The sequence below is a fragment of the Equus quagga genome, unplaced genomic scaffold (assembly GCF_021613505.1).
Source record: "Equus quagga isolate Etosha38 unplaced genomic scaffold, UCLA_HA_Equagga_1.0 268.1_RagTag, whole genome shotgun sequence".
Lineage (NCBI taxonomy): Eukaryota > Metazoa > Chordata > Mammalia > Perissodactyla > Equidae > Equus > Equus quagga.
The window spans coordinates 720,765-735,817 of record NW_025799869.1 but is presented as its reverse complement, the minus strand read 5'-3'; the positions used below and the strand labels follow the sequence as shown (position 1 = coordinate 735,817).

At 37.5% G+C, this 15,053-nt stretch overlaps 1 protein-coding gene across 6 annotated transcripts in view; it reads right to left on the bottom strand.

The window, feature by feature from the left end:
• Positions 1-15,053, bottom strand: part of LOC124233862 (methylglutaconyl-CoA hydratase, mitochondrial) — a 150,680-nt gene that overhangs the window by 74,857 nt on the left and 60,770 nt on the right. The gene's annotated exons all lie outside the window — the stretch shown is intronic.

Sequence of the window (15,053 nt, the reverse complement as noted above, 5' to 3'; positions counted from 1 at the left end):
AAAGAGAATAAAGAAAGCTTAAGAAACTTACGCGACAACATCAAGTGGACCAACATTCATGTCATAGGGGTCCCAGAAGGAGAAGAGAGAGAGAAAGGGGTAGAAACCTTACTTGAAGAAATAACAACTCAGAACGTCCTTAACCTGGGGGGTAAAAAAGACATCAAGATCAGGAAGCCCAGAGAGTTCCAAACAAGATAAACTCAAAGAGAACCATACGAGAACACATTATAACTATAATTAAAGTTTCAAAAATTAAAGACAAAGATAGAATCTCAAAACAAGCAAGGGAAAAACAGCTTGTTAGGTAAGAGGGAACCCTGTGTAAGACTATGAGCAGATTTTTCAGCAGAAACTTTGCAGGCCAGAAGGGAATGGCACAATATATTCCAAGTGCTGAAAAAAAGAAACTTCCAACCAAGAATACTGGGCAAAGCTGTCTTCAGAACTGAAGGAGAGATAAAAAGTTTTCTGGAAAAGGAAAAGTTAAGGAGTTCATCACCACTAGATTAGCCTTACAAAACACTTTAAAGGAATTATTTTAAGCTGAAACAAAAGGGTACTAATTAGTAGCAGGTAAACTTACAAAAGTATGAATCTCACTGGTAAAGGTAAATATATAGTAAAATTCAGAACAACCTAATGTAAAGGTGGTGAGTTAATCACTTATAAAGCTAGCAAAATTGTTAGAAGACAAAAGTAGTAAAAATAACTATAACTACAATAATTTGTTAATGGATACACAAGATAAAATGTAAAATGTGACATCAAAAACATAAAAACTGGGGGAAGGGAGGTAAAAACGTAGAGCTTTAGAATGCATTCAAACTTAAGTTGTTACCAAGTTAAAACAGACTTATAAATTGTTTTCCATAAGCCTCATGGTAACCACAAAGCAAAAACCTATAGTAGATACACAAAAGAGAGAGAGAAAGGAATCTAAGCATACCATTACAAAAACATCATCCAATTACAAAGAGAGCAAAAGAAGAAACAAAGGAATTAAAAAACGGCCAGAAAACAATTAACAAAATGTCAATAAGTACATACCTACTCTAAATGTAAATGGATTAAATCTCCAAAGACACAGAATGGCTGAATACATTAACAAATATAAGTGCTATCTATATGCCTACAAAAGACTCACTTCAGATGAAAGGACACACACAGACTGTAAGTAAAGGGGTGGAAAAAGGTATTCCATGCAAATGGAAACCAAAAATGATGGGACAGCTTGACTTATATCACACAAAATAGACTTTAAGACAAAGACTGTAATAAGAGATCAAGAAGGTCTAATATTATATAATGATAAAGGGGTCAATCCAACAAGCGGATATAATATTTGTAAATACTTATGCACCCAACAAAGGAGCACATGAACATATAAAGCAAATATTAACAGACCTAAGGGAAGAAAGAGACAGCAATAAAATAGTATTAGAGGACTTCAATATCCCATTTTCATCAATGGATAGGTCTTCCAGACAGAAAATCACTAAGAAAACACTGGCCTTAAATAACATGTTAGACCAGATGGACTTAACAGACATATACAGAATATTCCGTCCAAAAACAACAGAACACACTTTCTTCTCAAGCGCATATGGAGCATTCTCCAGGATAAAGAAAATGTTAGACCACAAAACAAGTCAATAAACTCCTATCAAGCATCTTTTCCAACCAAAATGGTATGAAACTAGAAATCAATTATAAGAAGAAAACGGGAAAATTCACAAGTATGTGGAGATTAAACAAGATGCTCCTGAACAATGGGTCAAAGAAGAAATTAAAAAAATCTTGAGACAAATAAAGACGGAAGTACAACATACCAAAACTTATGGAATGCAGCAAAATCAGTTATAAGAGATGTTCATAATAATAAAACGTGAACCTCAAGAAACAAGAAAAATTTCAAATAATCAATCTAACTTTACACCTCAAGGAACTACAAAAAGAACAAAGTTAGTAAAAGGAAGGAAATAACAAAGATGAGGGTGGAAATTAATAAAATACTGACCCAAAAGACAATGGAAAAGATCAATGAAACTAACAGCACGGTTTTTGAAAAGATAAAATATACAAACTTTTAGTGAGATTCACCAAGAAATAAAAAGAGAGAAAACTCAAATAAAGATAATCAGAAATGAAAGATAAGACATTACAATAGATACTACAGAAATAAAAGAATTATAAGAGACTACAATGAACAATTATACACTAACAAACTGGACAACCAAGAAGAAATGAGTAAATCCCAGAAACAGACAACCTACCAAGACTGAATCATGAAGAAACAGAAAATCTGAACAGAGTGATTACTAGTAAGGAGACTGAATCAGTAATCAAAAACCTACCATCAAACAAAATTCCAAGACCACATGGCTTCACTGGTGAATTCTACCAAACATTTAAAGAAGAATTAATACTAATCCTTCTCAAATTTCTCTAAAAAACAGGAGGGAACACTTCCAAACTCATTTTTTGAGGTCACCATTACCCTGATAACAAAACCACACAAGGACACCACAAGAAAATTACAGGCCAATATCCCTGACATACATGGGTGCAAATATCCCCAACACGACATTAGCAAATCAATTACAACAATACATTAAAAGGATCATAGACCATGATCAACTGGATTTATTTCAGGAATGTAAGGATGGGTCAATATCCACAAATCACTCAATGCAATACACCACATTAACAAAACAAAGGATAAAACCCATATGATCATCTCAACAGATGCAGAAAAAGGACTTGACAAAATTTAACATCCTTTCATGACAAAAACTCTCAACAAAGTAGGTAGGGAGGGAATGTATCTTAACATAAGAAAGGCCATATATTACAGGCCCACAATTACCATCATACTGAAGGTGAAAAACTGAAGCCTTTTCTTCCATGATCAGGAACAAACAAAGATGTCTACTCTTGCCACTTTAATAAAACATAGTATTGGAAGTCCTAACCAGAGCAATTAGGCAAGAAAAAGAAAGAAAATACATACAAATATGAAAGGAAAAAGTAAAACTGTCACTATCTGAACATGACATGATATTATATACAGAAACCCTAAAGATTCCACCAAAAAACTGTGAGGGCTAATAAACAAATTCAGTAAAGTTGCAGGATATAAAACCAATATGCAAAAATCAGTTGCATTCTTCTACACTATTAATAATGAATTATCAGAAAGAGAAATTAAGAAAACAATTCCATTTACAATTGCATCAAAAAGAATAAAATATCTAGGAAGAAATTTAACCAAGGAAGCGAAAAACTTGTCACTGAAAATCTGTAAGACACTGATGAAAGAAAATGAAGACACAAATAAATGGAAAAATATTCCATGTTCATGGACTGAAAGAATTAATATTATTAAAATGTCCATACTACCCAAAGCAATCTACAGATTCAGTGAAATCTCTATCAAAATTCCAAGGGCATTTTTCACAAAAGTAGTACACACATCCTAAAATTTGTATGGAACCACAAAAGACCCCGAATAGCCAAAGCAACCCTGAGAAAGAAGAGCAAAGCTGGAGCCATCATGCTTCCTGATTTCAAATTATATTACAAAGCTACAGTAATCACAACAGTACGGTATTGGCTTAAAAACAGACATATAAATAAACAGAACAGAACAGAAAGCCCAGAAATAAACCCTTGCATCTATGGCCAATTAATTTATGACAAAGGAGCCAAGAATATACAATGGGGAAAGGACAATCTTCAATAAATTGTGTGAGAAAACTGGACAGGTATATGCAAAACAATGAAACTGGACCACTATCTTACACCATACATAAAAATCAATTTTAAATGGATTAAGACTTGAACGTAAGACCTGAAAACAGAAAACTCCTAGAAGAAAACACAGGCTTAGGTAAGCTCCTTGACATCAATCTTGATGAGGATTTTTTGGATTTGACAACAAAAGCACAAGCAACAAAGCAAAAAATAAACAAGTTTGACTACATCAAACTAAAAAACTTCTGCACAGCAAAGGAAACCATCAACAAAATGAAAAGGCAACCTATGGAATGGAAGAAAATACTTGCAAATCATGTATCTGATAATGAGTTCATATCCAAAATATATAAAGACACTCATACACCTCAATAGCAAAAAACCAAGCAGTCCCTTTAAAACATAGGAGAAAAACATTTGTGACTTTGGTTGAGGCGAAGATTTCTTAGACACACCAAAATCACAAGCCATGAAAGAACAAACTGATAAAATGAACTTCAGCAAAATTAAAATCCGCTGCTCTTTCAAAGACTTGCTAAGAGAACGAAAAGTCAAGTCAGAGATGGAAAGAAAATAATCTCAAAGCATCTCTCTGAAAAATACTCAATAATAATAATAATAATAATAATAATAAGGAAACATAATAATAACTCAAAACTCAGTAATAAAACCCAATTAAAAATGGGTAAAGAACTTGAACAGTTACATCATCAAAGAAGAAATATAGATGGTAAGTAAGTACATGAGAAGATGTTTAATATCATTGGACACTAGGGAAATTCAAACTACAACCACAATGAGATACCACACACTCATGAGAAGGACTGAAATCATACCAAGCATTGGTGAGCATACCAAGCACTGGTGAGGATGCAAAAGAAACTGGAATTCTCATTACTGCTAGCAGGAACTCTCACAGACGGCTGGTCCATTCACATTGGAAACCAGTTTAGCAGTTTATTAAAAATGTAAACATACACTTATCATATGAAGTCATTCCAGCCTTGGGCATTTACCCAAGATAACTGAAAGCCTATGACCATACAAAGACTTACACACAAATGTTTACAACAGCTTTACTTGTAATACTCTAAAACTGGAAATAAGCCAAGTGCCTATCCAAGTGAACAGATAATCAGACTGTGGTATATCGATACAATGCGATACCATTCAGCAGTAAAAAGAAATTACAACAGAAATAATAATAAAGTTAAGTGTCTGTCCTGCTAACGCACCAGTAATATTATAAGCCCACATACTATCCTCACCAATTCTCACGATGGCTCTGTGATTCGGACATTATCATCACCTTCAATTTACTAAAGAAGAAACTGAAATATAATGTGCAGAAATAACTTGCCTAATGAAATAGAGTTTAGTGAGAGAGGCGGGAATCAAGTCCAGATGGGCTCAGCTCAGAACTCCTCCCGTGAACCACCACTCTGTCAGCAGGCAGAGACAGCAGCTCATCAGGCACTCAGTCACAAACACCAGTGCCTTGTGGGTAGGCGCATCTAGTGTGTCTAAGTGAAAAGGATGTAACCTTAACTCTACAGCTACAGATGAGCGTTCTTGTTATCAATAGACTGGACATGTATGTTGTAAGATAAAATGCTCAGGGGCACGCACTGAGGGCAAGTCTGAACACTTCACACCCTGTTTTGCCCTTTACAGGCATTAGAGATTCAAAAACTAGTCACCAAAATGGGTGATTTGTGAAAAGCAAATTCAGTTTTATTTTTAAAAGATGGGGGAAATGAATTGCCACTCTTCCCAATTTACAAATTTACCTTCTTTTATGAACTTTTTACATATTTCATTTAATTGCTCTCGGACATGTGCTTTCTACACTGCTTCAAGCAATTCTTAAAACCAGTTATTTAACTTGATACATACAATAAACACTATAGAATATTCAAATGCAACTAAGGCTATCTTGATTACACTAAACAACAGGAAAGTAACATGCTGTTCACAAAAAGAATAATCTGGTTTCTTAAAATACCAAGTTACTAGTTATTTAAAAAAAACAAGAAAAAATAAAACAAAAATGAGAATAGTCACTAACATCAATCTGAGGTCATAAGGAAATAAAAGTACTTATAAATTGCTAATTCTATTCCATTACTTACATAATTTGGCCACATACAGCAATACAGTGAATTTTAATGAAGAAAAACATGCCGTTGAAGTAAACAAAATATTCCTGTAATAGTAATTCTCCAATTTACTCTGTGTAACCACTCTTTGAAGTTAACCTCATTCCCTCTCCTTGAAGAGCAGTAATTTACACATTTACTAACTCACTGAATGCTGACCAGCCCTGGGGTCTCAAATTCTGGGAATGAGAGAGACAGTCTCTGGCTTCAGTAAGCTTCAAAGATTTGTATAATTTTACATTTTACATTTAAATTTATGGATTTTGAGTTAATTTTTGTACAAAGTGTGAGACTCAGGTTATTTTATTTTTGCATATACATGGCCATCTTTTCCAACACCGTACTTCCTCCACTGAACTGCTGTGTACCTTTGTCAAATATCACCTGGCCATCACCTGATACACCTTGATATATACCATTTGTATGGGTCTATTTCTGGATTCTGTTGTGTTCCACTGATCAATGTGTCTATCCTTTCACCAACACCATACTGGCTCTGCAGGCAATAAATTCTCTTAGTTTTCCTTAATTTGAGAACATTCTTATTTCACCTTCATTCCTAAAGGACATTTTCTCTTGAGATAGAATTCCAGGTTGACAGTTTTTTTAGCAGTTTAGAAATGTTGTTCCACTTATTTCTGGATTCCACTGTTTCTGATGAGGAACCTATTCATTCAAGTCATTGTTTCCCTGTATATAATGTGTTACTCTCCTCTGACTTTCAAGATTTTTTTTGGTCTTTAGTTTTAAGCAGTTTATGATGTGTCTGGTCATGGATTTCTTTGGGTTTATCTTGTTTAGGTTTACTCAGCTTCTTAAATCCTTAACATTTATGTCTTTCACCAAATTTGCAAAGTCTTCAGCCATTATTTCTTCAAGTATTTTTTTTTTCTGAACCACACTCTTTCTCTTTTCCTTCTGGGACTCTTGTGACACAAATGTTAAACATTTCAGTATTGTCCCATAGAGGAGTGCCTGAAGTTCAGCCCATTTGTTCACAGTCTTTTTTCTCTGTTACTCAGACTATATAATTCCTAGTGTTCCGTCTTCAAGTTCACTCACTCTTCTGTCATCTCTATTCTGCAATTCAGTCCATCCAGTGTGTTTTTTTAATTTTGGCTATTATTGTGTTTCTCAGTCCTAAAATTTCTATTTGTGGGTACTTTACATCTTTCATTTCTTTTCTGAAACTTTCTAGATTTCCATTTGTTCATGTGATGTAAGGCGTAAAATCAAGTCCAATATCATGTGCGGCCTAACGTCTAAGGAAACCAGGTGAAGCACAAATAGTTTGATCACAAGCTCCCCTCCCGACTCTGCTCCCATGGCTAAGTCCCCTAGCCAAACAACCCTCCTCATTAAGGAGACCAGGCAGTTTCTACTCACCACTGGATAGTGGGTTCCAGTTCCCTGCCAGACCATGGAATTACTCAAACAAGCCAATCGCATCCTCCCAAAGGAACCAGGGGGCACCCCGCCTTCTGCTCACTTCAAAGCCTACCTCCTACAGCCTGTTTTTTCACTCTGCTCCCGAGCAGAAGCTCCATGCAGCCCTGCATGGCATGGGTGTCTTCCTCCCCTGGGCTGTGAGTTTAACTGACTAACAAACTGCTATAGATCTCATCTGTCCAGGGTCAGGTGTCATATGTTCAGCCATCCCCAGAAACCTGGGACAGGAATTCCTCCCTCACCAACAAGGTGAAGAGGAGACAACTGAAACTGTACACCCTTACTTCTTGGAGCATTTTTGTAATAGCTGCTTTAAAATCTTTCTCAGATAATTCTAACATCTGTCATCTTAGTTGGCATCTGTTGATAGTCTCTCGACCATGCAAGTTGAGATTTTCGGTTCTTCATATGCTGAGTAACTCTGACCTGGACATTTCTGTTTTAGCATTCAATCAGCTTGGTCATATTCAGGCTGCACCCAACCAGCTTTCCGTGGATTGCAGTTTCAGTGTCAGTTAAGTTTTCGAAGCCTTTGGCCAGTCTCGGATGTGGGCACTGGTCCATCTCTTGGTTCAAATTCTCCAAGTGTTTGGTCTGCTGTTTAGCATCAGAGACACACATGCACAGCCTGGGAGCTAGTCCAGGAGTTCACAAGTGATTCTAAGGGGTCCCCTACCTGAGCTCCTCATTCTTCACCATCTCCCTCGTACTTTTGAGTTCCTGGGGCTCCCCTTTGTTGGTCCTCTGGTGAGAACACTAGGGTTGCATTTACCTTGCTCTGTCTTGCACTTCCAACTATGCTGTGTCCAGGGCCAAACAGCAGACAGAGAAAAGAGAAGCAGTGGGACCTGCCCCCACCCTCCTCAGAAAATAGGTCTTCTGACTGAAGAATGTTCTCCTCCCTCAGCATTTCTGGTGTTCTGGGTCCTGGCTACCAATGCTGTTGCTACCAGGAAATTCATTTCCCAATTTCTCGAGCCTGAACTAGAAGGATTCTCCTGGAGTCCTCCCTCTCTGTGCCAATGTCCATTTCTGGGTTTTTTTAGAACAGAGCAGTTGATGCCAGGAAAAAAATTAATTCCACATTTTTATTTTCAGCCCAGACCACTCTCCTAAACTCCACATTTGCACAACCGTCTACTTGATTAAAATGGCACTTGAATGTTTAATGATTATTTTTAACCAAACATATCTAAAACAATATTCCTCAGTGTCTCTTCCAGATCTGCTCTTGTCAGCTTTCCACATCTCAGTTGAAGGGAGCTCTGCAGTTGCAGTTACTTACTCCAGCCGGAATCCTTAGAGGTATTCTTTACATCCCTCTCTCTTTTACGTCCCTCATCCAGTCTGTCAGGAGATTCTCCAGAGTCCAGCCACACCACACCACACCCGCCACTGTTCCAGTCCAGGCCCCGGCACACTCCACTTGAACTACAGCAACAGGCTCTTGGCAGGAACAGGCTCCTGCCTCTAGCCTGGTCCCACTGGTGTCTACTCTTGGCACGGCAACCAAACAAATCTGTAAAAGCCTAAGATCACATTGCAGCTCTGCTGATAACCTGCTGTGGGTCCCTCTCATCCAGGGTAAAAGCTGTAACACCTCTCTGCTCGGACTCCCTCTTGCTTCTCTGACAGCATCTCCCACCAATCTCCTCCTCCTGTCCCTTACAGTCACAGGGCTGAGGTGAACATTCCAGCATGCTCCCATCTTAGCCCTTTATCCTGGAGGTTCCTTCATCTGAAATGCTCTTCCTCCTGTCTGTATGATTAATTTCCTCAGTTCCTATCAGTCTTAACTCCCACGTTACCTTCTCAATGAAGCTTCCTCTGACCCCCCTCTTTTAAAGTGCCCCCCCCCACCCCTCCGATTCCCCCCCCCCCATGTTTTTTTCTCCAGTACTCTGCACTTCTGCCACGGTTCACACAATATCATTCGCCATGTCACTGCCCCTGTACGGGGCTGTCAGCTGCATGGCAGCACTGATCTTTCCTGGTGTGTTCCTGGCTGCATGCACAGGGTCTCCACCAGTGCATGGCTCAACAAATACTGCTCAGTTAGGTGAATAAAATGCCTGGAACACAGCGTGAAAGCAACAGGAGCAGCAGTAGGAGGGGAGGTTAGAGATGTGCTGGGGAGCCGCCTTGCAGGCTTTAAAAACTGAGCCTGGTAGCTGACAGAATCCATGCTATTTTCTCAAACTCATGATTCCCAGGTGTAAATTGCCTTATTCCTGTTCAATTCCAACAACTTTACACTAACAGGGAAGTTATGATAGTTGTACACATGTTTAATCTCTCCTACCCGATTTAAGATGAGCAATTCCAAGGAGCATTGCTGAGTCATGTATATATGTATGTATGTGTGTGTGTGTGTGTGTGTGTGTGTGCATACGTATACATATATATATACATCTGCTTCCTCCACAGCAACTAACAAAATGGCCTGTTGACAGTGGGAAGTCAATAACTTCCAAAACACTCTAATTAGACATAAAGAAGTGAAGTGGTCACTGAATTACATTTTAAAGTACAAAGAAGTGAGACTCTGCAGCATATGAGACCTCTTAATAAATGCAGTAGACTTCAGAAAGCTGGCCTTCAGAGAGGTCACTGAGGAAGCAGTCCACTAAATGCCACAGTGCTATCCACTGTTCAAAATACTGAGAAAGGTCTGACATTACAGAAGCCTCTTAAGAAAGGCAGTCTTATTTTTGTTGTTCTACCTTTCTTCTTCCTGAAATAGTATGACCTTATTAATCAGATTTGGCACAGAAAGGTCTTTTGCTATTTAGGAAAATCAAATTCACCCTCACAGGAAAGATGAGTCACTGCTGAGGCTATTCAAAAGAATAAGCTCGGATTCTGATGTAAATTCTAAGAGGATTTCAACAAAGGTTATAAACAAAACTTTCCAAAATGACTACTGTGTTCAGGACCACACACACACACACAGGATTTAAAAATCCGTCATTACTTCATAGACACACCTTAAAATAGAGTTCCTGGACACCACGCCAAGAGACTGCCTTACTGCTAAACCCAGGCTGCAGCGAGACAGATGTGACGGCCCAAAGCCCTGCCCCTGGGGAGAAGAAAGCAGACAGAACTGGGGACTCTTGTTCTGGGCCCATGAAACCTCAGTGGTCTCATTTTCCTCCTTTCTTCTTTAATTTTGGGAACTTTCCATATCAATAACAATTATTAAAGATTCTTTCCCTGAAAAGTCTCTAAGAAGAGAACACTAAAAATGTACCAGTTAGTCCACTGTAAACAAGCAATCAGTTATCGTCACCCAAAGTGAGACAACCTGACATTAATTGCCATCAAATGAAACAAAAATGAAATACAGAGCCTGGTCCAGTTACTGTTCTGGGCACAATTGTTTAACCTAAGTTTAAACATGAGTAAATAACTTAGTCAAGTCAGAATGTGCAACCCTGAATTCTGTAAAAACAAACAAACAAACAAAAAAAATTAGTGCTATAAAAAACAAAAAGAGATGGAAGAGTTATCTAGATTAAAAAAAAACAGATCTAACCAAATGCAATGTATGACATTTAACTGGATCCTGAATTGGAAAAGCAAAACAAAAAAACAACTACAAACAATATTTTGAAACACCCAGGGACATCTGAACACTCATGTTAATTTGTTAGGTGTGATAATAGTGCTGTGGCTACATAAGAGTCCATTCTTATTCTTAGAAAAGGCATGCTGAAACATTTAAAGGTTCAGCTTGTTGCTCTGAAATATTTCAGCAAGAAAATATGGATATGCAGACGAGGGAGACAGAGAGGCAGAAGCGGGCCCGGGGAGGGACAGGTCTTGATGAAGGGTATAAAGAGGTCCATCTTACTGCCTTGCCAATTTCTTAAAAGTTTGAATATTTCCAACATTAAAGAGCTGGAGAAAATAAAAGAGAACCACAGAGCAGAGGAAATACTAAACATCTTGTCCACAGCAATGTATACTCAAGCAGAAAGCCTTAACAGTTATCTGAGTTACAATAAGGTGTCTTGACACAAACTCCAAGTCCTCCAGCAGCTGAGGCAAGAAACAAAGGCCAGGGATGAGAAACCGCCCACCATTTCTGTGCAAACTTAAAGAAACTCCCTAAACTCCTAAATTAAAGGCTCCTAATCCTCTGAACTTGTTTTATTTGGTTCTCATCAATCTGTTAAAGAGTGGTACTGTTTGAGGAGCTATTTCTAAAGGAGAATTTTATTTTATACTATGAACCTTCTCCCATTTGGGGAGAAGACAGGAAGTTTAGCTGCTTTCTTAAAGGTGAAAATACTGGAGAACAGAATAGGGCCATGTGGTACACAACAATCCCCAATATAATCCAGAATATTATAGGAAGGTCCTAGGGTAACAATTTTAATTATCTTTAAATTGCCTAGTGCATTAAATCATTAACACTGTATTCTGTATAATATTTGTCTATAATCAAATATATATATTAAAAATAAAAGTACTGGTATAAGTATATGACAATTACATTCCATTTTTTAATTGCATCTAATATAACATTATTTAAAGAAGTTCAATTTGGTTTTAATGTTTCTACATTCCTTTACACCTTCCTTTTCATTAAAAACTAGACAATCTCCTTCCTGGTAAAAACTGAAATTTAGTAACTAATCTAAAACCTGCATTATAGTAATGGTCCATTAATACTCATGTTCACTAGGAACATTACTATCTTTTCAAAACAATCATTTTATAATTTAACTTGTTTTAAGAAAATTTCTAAAATATACCTTAAAAATAATTATATTATTATTCAGGTTCAAATTCAAGTTAAAAAAAAAAAAGAAGAAAACTAAATGCTAGGTTTTGATCAATTATTTCCCAGTAAACTGTTATCACAAAAGAGCAGAAGTGATAATTATATGACAACCAAGTGGATCAGGTTAACTCTTTCGTGTTTATCAAATATACAGTAAATCCAAATGGAGAGGTACAGTTTCATCTGGATTAACTTTCAAATGCTGCCCAGGATGGGAACCATGGGCCTGTCTGACAGAAGAGCATTATGTGTTGGACTCAGAACACATCCATCCTCTAGACTGGCTGCAGTCCATATATTTCACCCTAAGATATTTATTTCATCCACCTATTAAAAAGGAAAGCGAAGCATTTATTTTTTCCACAATATTCTCCTGTATCTGAGTTCTCCCCACTTTTTCTGCCTGTCTACTCCTGTCTGAAAGAGACAAAAGGCTGTGGCTGCTGACAGTGAGGGAAGGTTCGCTGCTGGGCGCCGGCCGCCCAGGAGACCCCCTGGCTGCTTGACGAGCACCTATGACAGGCAGAGGGGTAAGCATCTTCTTCCAGCCAAGAGATCCACCAACAACAGAGAAAAAATTCCGTGTAGTCTACTGTGTCTATTATAAAAAGCCCTTTATAACAGTTAACAGAAATGTTTATAGCCAAAGAGAGGACATCTCAGAGATTATTTTAGGCATGACAAATTTGCCAATTTATAAACAGCTTTTTAAGGGGAAAAAAAAAAAAGCAGTGTTTTTATATGAGGATCTTCTATGAGAGAGGGAAGGGAAGAAATGGAGATGGTGAAAATATGTGGATTAAAAAAATCTGTGCATGGAACAGAAGAGGATTTTCCCTCACAAAAATTTCAGAAATAGCTCCTTTAGATAATACATAAAAAATCTTACTTAAACTGTTCTGCTTTCAAAAAAATTCAGGCTTTACTTAGGGTAAGCATAAGACCAATGTTAAAATGAACCAAAAATTCTTTGTGCAGTTCTTTTTATCTAAAAGTAAACATGTGCCCTCCTATGGAATTAGATCCATTTTCAATAAAAAATACAATGCTACATAACTATACATGCTATGAGCTATGAACTTTAGCTTCATTACATTAAAGGAGCAAGTGAAATATATTCCTCCAGACTCACTTAGGAAAAAAGAGAAGAAAAAGAAAACAATCCTTTATAAATAGATGGGAAAATGTTAACGCATTCTGAATTTTATGGCAAATACATTTATTTAATAAAAGTTTTAAAAATAATTGTGTTCATGTGAATACATAGCCCAAATTCAATCAAATCTACAAAAAGTGGGTGCTGATTAATGGATCCACTATTGAGGAGGACCCTAAAGAACTGCAGTCCACTGGGAAGAAAACGCTCATCTCTAGAGCTCACGTGGCACAGACAGCACCCGGAGGAGATGGCAGGAGCTGAAGGACGCTATCACCTTCATTTCTGGAGTACAATCGATCGAGCTTTTTCATCTAATCAAACCCAACAGTACTCTCATATAACCATTCTACCTTCTGGTGATTTTAATACAAAACATTTCATATTCAAGACACAGTAAATATCCAAATTACCAAGTTCATCTTCCTCCCACCCCCTCTCTGTCACCTACTAATTCTCTGTCCAAAAACATAAACATTAAAAACTACTGTGTTCGTTTCCTGTGGCTGCTGTAACACATTACCACAGACTTGGTGGCTTAAGACAATAGAAATTTATCTCCCCCAGTCCTGGAGGCCAGAGGCCAAAGTCAAGATGTTGGCAGGGCTGGGTTCCTTCTGCAGGCTCTTAAAAAGACGCCCTAGTTTCTGGCAGCTGCCAGCAATCCTTGGCCTTCTGTGACGTGTCAACACAACTCTCCAATCTGTCTTTGTCTTCACATGGCCTTTTCCTGGCTGTTTCTCCTCTTTTGTCTGAGTCTTCTCTCCCTGTAAGGACACTGGTCATTGGATTTAAGCTTCATGCAGATAATCCAGGATGATCTCCTCTCCAGATCCATAACTTAACTACACCTGCAAAGACCCTTTTTGCAAATAAGGTCACACTGACGGGTTCCAGATTGACAGACCTCTGAAGGGCCACCAGTCAACTGCAGTCACTATCTTTCTAGGATGAGTTATATCCTAATTACCAATAAATCCTTACTTCTTAAAAGAATTTCAAAAACATGTCATATCCTTTTTCCAAATCTTGTTTTATTTCACACATTAGTTATCTAATAATTCTTTTCAAATGGATCCATTTTCTTACAAATCCTTCTTTCAGTGTTTTTATTAGTCACCATGAAACAGGTTGACATGGTAGAACAGGCAGATATTAAATGCTTTTACCTACAAGAATAGCATGTTCATGGATGACCAAAGTAGAAAACTTAGTGAGTCTTATACAATGATCTGAGTAGTCTTCACTGAAGTTTTAATCTCTACTTATACACTCTAATCAGAACAAATACTCTTATAATGATAAGGTTAAACATACAATTTTAACCTATTCGGGTACAAACATACCTGAAGCATTCAAACACTGCCTTTAATTTTTATACTGTTACTATTATTTCATTCATACACCAATGAGTTATCAACATGCACATCTTCAAATGAAGTATACTTTTTGAAAGAACGACTTCACAAAATGGGATTACCTCCAAATTCTCTACATCAGACAAAAGAACAAAAATTTCAGATTTATTGGGTGATGGAAGATTTCAGTATCAATGCTGGAAAAGTGCTTTCTTAAACAGGTCTTCCTAAGGAAGCAGCTCATCTATGTTTTTTGTAGTGACAGAAGAAACAGCACCATCTCAGCTCCAAACGCAGGCTCCCACTAACCCCAACCTTTGTCCTGCCACACAGAAACACAAGACAGCTGGCATGAAGCTGGGAAGCCCCGCCCCTCCTCCACA